Genomic DNA, 8,881 nt, shown 5'->3' on the forward strand with positions numbered 1-8,881 from the left:
CTGTTGTGAGTTAGCATGCTGACCTTTGTTAATTAGCACTAAATACAAAGTGCAGCTTACATTGATGGGAATAGATAGACAGACAGACAGATAGATAGATAGATAGATAGATAATGGATCACAAGCCCAAAAAAGTAACCACACAGGACAACATGGATACCGGATACCAGAAGGGAGCGTACCTATGTTCCCCGATAGCAGCTAACTAGGTTGCTAGCTCGGCGGCTAACTCGGCTGCTAGCTCGGCGGCTAATTCGGTGGCTAGCTCGGAGGCTAACTCAGCTAACTGGCTAATCATCCCTATGTTCCCCAGTCACATACAAAGCGGGGAACATAGGACCCGGGGAACATAGAGATGATCCCTACCAGAATACCAGTGACGTGCGGTCAGGGGAGGCAGGTGAGGCCGTGCCTCACCTGTTATCATGGAAAAAGACTTAAAAATGAAAACAATAATAAATGGTTATATTTGTCCAGTGATTTGCACTATAACGTTATTTTCTATCAAACTTTACCATTTTCGGATTATTTTTAATTCTAAATCGCTGAAGTTTCACATGTACTGATCAAACACTGAAAAGAGACACGCAGTGAGGCAGCAGCCAGGCGAGCCTCACCATGGATTGCGCAATGACTCGGCTTACTGCGCTGGCATGCTATGCAGTGAGACAGTACAGCTGTACAGCTGTCTCTCTGTATGTCGCTATTAACATGTTCAAACACTTTTACTATATGAACTAAATTTCCATAGTTTAGCTGATGATATAATGTACAGTGTTTGTAGCGTGTTTCGTGTGCTGAGCAGCATAAAACGGCTGCAAAAAGTCACTAAGTGAGGCACGCAGTTCTCCGGCCTCTTGGCAGGGGGCGCTCCTGATCCCAGTGATTCTTATTACGACTCATTAGCTGCAGAATAAGTGACAGTAAGCTACAACTTCTACAAACAAGTTATCGATGCTTTTGTCCAGAAGGAGCGCCGCATGGACTTCATTTAAAGGTAAGACCATAATAACGTTTTTTAAATTAAATGTGTTTTTTTGTGTGCTACAGTTTGTATGTGTAAAGAAAGCTGATATGAGAGTTTAAACATAACCTGTTAACTGCTGCCAATCAAATGGTGAATAAGCTACTCTGTAGGGTTCATATGTTTGTAAATCTGATTGTGATGAAGTCAGTGCCTCACCAGACATGAACCTCACCGCACGTCACTGCAGAATACATACAATAAACTTTCACTCAAACTGCCTTTGACACTATCTGAACTGCTCCTTAAAACTCTCTTCTGTATCTGCGGTAAAGTTCAAATGATGTGTAATGGAGATGGGTCAGTGCGGTGGGCAAGTTATGAGGGGGAGAGGCATGTTAACCAGCACGTTCAAAGAGCTGGTCTCTCCACTTCAGAGAGAATATTCCACAACGACGAGAGAAGTGAAAGTTCAGCTCCGAGTGGGATTGGGCTAGAAACGACTCAGTGAAATTACACACAGCTTCAATTATACATCACAAAGGGCGAAAGAGCCCCACTGGATAGCAGGGGAGGAAATGTGGAAAAACGGGAACGTTCGAGTTTCGTAATATGTATGGCCTGCACGTGTGTGTGTGTGTGTGTGAGTGAGACACATCTCCTCTTTTTTGACTTTGAAGTTGTGACTTTGTCAGAGCAGAAGCCGAGAGCAGGAGGTGGGAAAACGGAAACTTTACCACCTGAGGGTTGTGCGCACACACAGGGGTTTTGGCTTTTAGCATATTCCTGTCTAAATGAAAATTTGTGAAGCAAAACAGTTTGGAAAATATTCTGTCCCCTGTACAGGCTCGGTGTTGCCCTTGAGCATTTGTATGTGTGAGTGTATGCTCACATGCATAACTGAAAATAAGTGAGTTTTCCTTGTGTGACGTTAACCTTTCATGTCTCCTGCATGATGATGTTCTGTAAATAAGATGGATCCGAACTTTTCTTTTGTGACCCTGATGTCTTCATATCATGTTATTGTAATGCATGAATAAGATGTTAATTATGTTGGAGTCACCTTAAAAGGGTACTTCAGTGTTAAAGTCCCACACTGCATGATTAGGTGAACTTGTAAATGAATGGTCAAAATCACAGCAGCTGTTGAACTAAGACTTTAAGATGCTAACAATCGCTCTCCTGTGATTTCCTGTCACTTCTGTACTGACATCTGTCCAATAATGGGGAAACATTCCATCCAAAATACTAAGCTTGAATTTTAGTTCCTAGTTTGGGTCAAGGTCCAAAAACACTACACTTCCCATGATGCAACTGAATAACCCACCCTGCCTGGTCTCAATGATATCAAACACCCTGAGTTTGTTACGTAGAATCACTATTGCAGGAAGATTTTTCACATTTTGAGAAATATGATTTGATTTCTTGCCAATCGATATCACTCTCACATCTGTATGTAAAGTCAGGAGCTGTAGCCAGGAGGTGATTAGTCTACGTACTCTGGCTCTCTTCTAAGCCACATCTACCAGCACATCCACCTGACCAATTCAAATGTTTTATCACATTGGTTTAATCTGTGCACCAGCAGCTGGACGCAGTGATTTCCTGTGAGGCTCCAGCTTCATACGTAACGCAGGTAAGCTATTTCCCATAAAATGTTGAAATATTTGCAACCCCCAACCCAAGCTGAGATATCTGCGTCATAGTAAGACTTTCCAAGCATCCTGCAGAGCCACAGTAGACATTACATCACCGTCCCTTCAACCTACCATACTTGACTATAAATACATATGTTTTTTGTTTGATTCGGTGTGTTTAGGTCTACCTCCATGTTTTAGTTTTTTGGGGGACAACAAGGTGACTTCAACCACTGTTTCCACCCAAGTCAAAGGCCAGTCAGTGATCAATGACACAGTCCGAGGAGAGGGGAAAGTCATCACTACAGTCCATCTTACTGTTCTTTACCTCTTTCATCATGTGTCTCTTAAGGTCAAATAAGTCATTTTTCATCTTATTAAAATCTGTGGTGCTTTGGCCAGAGTCTCGGTATGTTTAAATATTTGTATTCTTAAATATTAAGGCTTTTATCAGACTTAAACAAGTGAGATTCTGGTGGTGTGGAAGTACTGTGTTCAACATTTTTCTCATAAGTTTGATAACATGAAGGTTTGACATAGAAAAATGGTAGTGTAATGTTGATGTTGATATGGAATATAACTCTGACAGCCATTAGTCATAACTATACTTAGTATTAATTATTGTAGCATGTGGGAGTGCCTGCAGAGAAAGAGTAGACTGAGCTCAATTGACAATCAAAGGCAAAGATGTTATAAAACAAGTGTAAAATGTGCCATTTCTGTTGTACTGCAAATAAGAAAGGCTTTTTTTTTCTCTTTAAAAAAAAAAGAAAAGAATCTTTTAGACTCCCAAACCTGCCTTGCCAGACATGTACATGGCACAGAGCCACATGTTGAGATGACACCGTCCAGAGTTGCTCTGGTCATTTTTCACCTCCTCCTCAAGGCCTCCTGCAGCTTGTAAAGGAGTAGAGGTCGGCGTCCTTACTTTGCACTGTCCCTTGTCCTCAACAGTGTCAGCAGTGCAGCACAGATAAATGACCTGACAAGCCCTCAGAACGAAAAAAAGCCCACAAGTAATCCTTCAAACTCATATTTTCATCTTTTTTTCTTTTTTTCGGGTTTCAGTGTGCATTTACTTTCAAGTGTGAAGAATTTAAAAGGTGTTTGCTTTGACACTCGCAGCAGGTTTCACAGTGTCAGGGACACCTGTTAATTCATCTGAGACGGTTCACATTGTGTTCTGCTCACATATTTTAACTACAACTGTGTTTGGCTTAACGTGATTCATTCTGCCCCTTTTCTTTAAGTTTTAAAACTTGCATCACTCAAAAACCAACAGAACAATTCACCAACAAACAGATATTATTTAGATGATGCAAAATTAGCTTTGCAAAACCATATTTATGTTGTGAACTGTAGATTAGTTTTAACTGCCAAAATCTGATCATTTAGGACAAATTATTGTCTAATTTATGGTCGGGATGGATGATATCCAAAATCAATTTAGTCTCCCTTTGGACATTTTATGTAATCTTCCAAATTTATTGACCCTCTTTTCAAATTCCCTCCATGTTGGGATCAAAGTCAGCCAATGTCCTGATTTATTTTTAATTATACCTTTCTGGCCCTTTCTTTTTCAAGTAAAAACAGTTTCTCCTGTTCAAGCAACCATTTGCATATTTTAAGATTCTGAAGATAAAATGTTAATTGTGAAAAACTATAAAGGTCATAGCCTGTGTATTAAAAAAAATAATTAAACAACAGAGTTGACTCCACTGATGGCCATGAGGGGGCAGTGCTGCATTTTGAGAAACTGCCTGTAGAAAAGCTCTACCTCTGTGTCTACACAGGCAGGTATTAGACAAGATTTGTGAAGTCAGACTATTTGGGAAGCATATTTCCCCCCACAGATTGTCCATCCTATTAAGGTGCAAAGTACCAACACGGTGTTCATTTTGTAACAAAGCAGTCCTGGCTTTGTTGAGGTAATGATTGCGTCTGTTTCACTTGTCTTTGCCCTTTGTGCAAAAGTCTCCTCTTATTGCTGGACTAGTAAATGTTGGCTGCTGAAGGGGGAATGTCTGCCACTCCTCCACACTGAGATTTAATTGTTGTTTTTAATGGATGGTTGTGTGTGTGAAGAGCAGCGTGATTTAATTGACTCAGTGGGTGTGCAAGGTGTGTGTGTAACTTCACTCGTGTGCGTTTTTGTGTGTGCATTAACTATCAGTACTTTCAGTGAATGTCCGGGCTTTAAGTAGGACTTTTATTTTGTATTATATATATGTGTGTGTTTGTGTGTGTGTGTGTGTGTGTGTGTGTATCTATGAAAGAGACAGACAGAAAGAATTAAGTCATTTTGGAGGGTAATCTGTCCTCCCTTACTGTACAAAAAACAGTTGCGGCTTCACATAAGGGCCTCATCATCATCATCATTATCATCAAATATAATCATCATCATCATCTGTATATGATTATATGATTACTTTATCCAGTACAATGAAGATGCCTTTTGGGAGGAAGCAGACCCTCTGTTTAAGTAAATAACATTCACAGTAACACGACATATGTATCTATCTGGCACACACACATGTACAAATAATCTTTTCACTTGTAGTGTATTTAAACACAAAAAGGTTGCATTTAAAATTTTGTCCATTCCCGCACACACAAACCTTATGTACACACACTTCACAGCAGCCTACACACACACACACACACACACACACACACACACACACCAGCAACCTTGAACAAATCAAGGGGTAAGCTATAGTTCAAATCTTCTCTTCCTCTCGTCTTAAGAAACGTTGGCAAAGATCACTCCAAAAATGAGTATGTAGTTGTGTGTGCAATCTTGTGTGTGTTTCTGTCTGTAAGCAAGTGTTTGTGAATGTTTCTGAGCTTCACAAGAGTAAGGAGGAGTGTGTACAATATAACCTTACTAACACTAAGACTGAATTTATGCTTCTGTGCTTGGGTTTCTGTGCAAGTATGTGAGCAGGTATGTGAAGTATAGGATTTTTCTGTGTGTGTGTGTGTGTGTGTGTGCGCGCATGTGTTTAAGTGTGAGTAACTCTGGCATGGGGTGCAGCTATGGTTGACAGACTAAAGTAGCCCGACACCAATTTCCAATAATGAGCCTGGGTCAAATGGTTCAGAGGAGGAGGAGAAGGTCAAGAGTCTGAATAGCACGATCGACCAGAACCCCCCCCCCCCACACACACACACACACACTTATAGACAGGCACACTTGACTTTTTTGCCCTTTTAGATGAAGCAAGTGGAGGGAGAGGGAGGTAGAGGGGAAATGGAGAAAGGCTAGGGGGAAATCTTGAAGGAAGAGGGAGGACAAAGGAGTTGATGTGCGTGTGTGTGTGAGTGTGTGTGTGTGTGTGTGTGTGAGGGGAGATGGGTTGAGATGAGAGTAGAGCAGAGTGATCTCAGCAGGATGTCGTCTTTGCCTGGAGAAGACCCAGAAGAAGACAGAAAAGAAGGGCGTAGAGGTGGAGAGAAGAAAGAATGAGGAATAAGAAATGAGATAGTGAAAAATCTGCATTCATGGAGAGGGGCGAGATTCATAATGTCGTACTTGTTTGTAGCTGTGTGAAATTTCTGCCTTACTTTCTCACCCCCGAACAGCTGGGCTGCTTGAAGTGGGTGTGAATGTTGGATTGTTGATTTCGGAAAGTTCTAAGAATCATCAGAAAGATGTGAAGGGAGGATGTTTCCAAAGGTTTTCAACCAGTTCTGATAAAGGCAGGTTAAGACTATACATCCACACTAGGGCAGAAAAATTAGGAAAGGGTTGTTTTTAGTCTGAATGCAGCCAAAAATTGAGCTTTTCAAAAATGATTACCAGAGTGACTAAATCTGACTTTTAAATTGAGTGATCGGAGGTGACAAACAGTTATCTTGCTCATTTTCACTGCCAATGACAGGAAATGAGTCTAGTGTGGATGCACACTGGTTACACATGTAATTTCTAGATTCACAGATCTTAATGTAGAAGTAGTCACATCTTAATGTAGAACATGCATCTCCACACAGCACATAAAATACATGTTTCTATTCTGTTTTAAATACACTTCCTGGTGGGAGTTGGATCAACTTAACCAGCTTGCTTGATGCACAGGTCCTCATTATTCCTTCTCTGCCAAGGCCAGCGAAGACTTTTACATTTATCTTCAGTCTAAGGAGGAAGAGATGGAAGAAGCAGCAGCAACAGAAAGTGAGTGTGAGGAAGGGAGTGAGAGATGAAGAGAGATAAAGCGAGCGTCAGAGGGAAAACCTTAATACCCCCCACTGTGGAAACTGGGGAAGAACTGCAGAGAAGTGGATGAGAGGGGTGATGGGGGGTACTTAGTAGGAGGCCCCCCCTTTGAACTAGATGTCAGGAGAGAGAAAGAGAGAGAGAGGGAGGGTAGAGGGAGGCATCTCAGAACAAATCACTATGTAGCAGAGCAGATTAAAGACACACAACAGAGTTAAGGAGAGAAAAAGTATGGTGGAGACATGCTTCTGCAACTCCAGCAAAAGGAGGAGAGGACAGGAAAGGAAAAGAGAGTGGAGGAGAGGAGAGGAGAGGAGAGGAGAGGAGAGGAGAGGAGTCTGAAGGTTTGACCTCCTCTGGTGCTTCAGAGCTGAATCCAGGTCTTTGATCCTGCACTTCATTTAACTCCACTGTAGGAGACCCTCCCAGTTTGATGCTCAGGATTAAAGGCTCATTCCAGAGTTTATTTCAGATATAAAATATTATTCCCACAGATTCTTGGGGAGTTTCAGTTGGACTTGACCTGTATTGCATTTAACAACTTCAATTTTGTGGCATATTAAATCAGAATACAACGGCACATACTATTAACTGAGCATATGTATGAGACAGATCATGTGATATCGTTGATTGAACATCAGGGCCACTGTTGCTGTAAGTCATCCCTCTCTCTCATTCTCTGTCCCTTAATATGTCTCCTGTTACTTCTCCCTCGAAGCTGTCATACATCCCACATGTCATTAAACATTCAAATTACACATTTGCTTTAGATCAAGATTAAAATCCCTTTCATTATCTCCCCCTAATGTGAGTCATTATCTACTTATCAACATACAACAAGGGAGCTGCATTATTATTATGGAGAGTTTAGGAGAAAACTGAATATTAATATACTTTGGTATAGAGAACATTAGTTTACAAATCATCTTAGTGGCAGCTGGTAGTCCTCAAGAGTCATTCAGAAAGGCCGAAGAGTGAGTTCTGAAAGCCGTAATGCTTAGCTCTTGGTTGACTACCAACATTTATTTGACAGCTTTAGTTTCAGATGAAGGTTTGGTTCCAATTCCTGCCTTAAAGAAAGCAGTTTGTAGCCAGGGGATAGGTGGACAAGAAACATTTACGATGCTCTGTTTTACAGGAAGTAGAAGTCTGTGAGGTCATTTCATGGGGATTTTATGTTGCCAACCTTCACCATACCTAAACCATACCCATGATGTTTCCCTAACCTTAGCAATACTGTTGTCATACACAGATATTGTTGAAAGAAAGCATGTATTCTAGGGTTTTACAGAATCGTCAAATATCAGCGTCTTTGTCTGGTGAAAGGGTTCAGCCAGTGGACACAACAGCAGTGAAAACATTAAATTAATATTACACAAAAAAATTTAAGATATCAGCACAACCATCAGAGCTACATAATACTGATATTCAAACTGAGATAATTTATAAAAACTGGAATTGAAACATCTAGAATAAGTACTATTGTGAAGGACTGTTATAGAAATGAGTTCTTCAGTTCATCTTCTTTTTAGCCTCCCTGGCTCACAAACACCTTGAGAAATGCAAATTGATTCTTAAACTGGTCAGCAAAAAGAAAACATCAAGAATGTCAAAACATACCTCAATTTGAAAGCAAATTCGTCTCTCCTAAATTGGTTCATTCCATCACTGAAAAAAAACATCCCTTGTCTTTCTGGCTCTCAGTTGCCTCAGTAAACTCTGTGGTTGTTCTAAACTCTTCGGCAGTATCTCCCCACTGTGTTCCCCACAAGCTTCTACATTTGTGTAATTCGCTCATCTGGTATATCCTAGAGATCTTTACATGTGTGAGAGTTATTAAGTACAATTTTCATAACACCAAAGCAAATTTGAATTTTGAATTTGTATGTTTGAGCACGATGAGACATAAACACTGAGATCTGCATTCAAGCACTGTAGCCCTGGCTGTTTCCTCAAGGCCCACTTGTATTTGATAGCCTCATCCTCATTGTAAGGCTGTGCACTCACTGAGCACGCAGCATGCCATGAGTATTAGATTGTGACTGTTTACACAGGAGGGATTTG

The sequence above is a fragment of the Scomber japonicus genome, chromosome 13 (genome assembly GCF_027409825.1).
Source record: "Scomber japonicus isolate fScoJap1 chromosome 13, fScoJap1.pri, whole genome shotgun sequence".
Classification (NCBI taxonomy): Eukaryota; Metazoa; Chordata; class Actinopteri; order Scombriformes; family Scombridae; genus Scomber; species Scomber japonicus.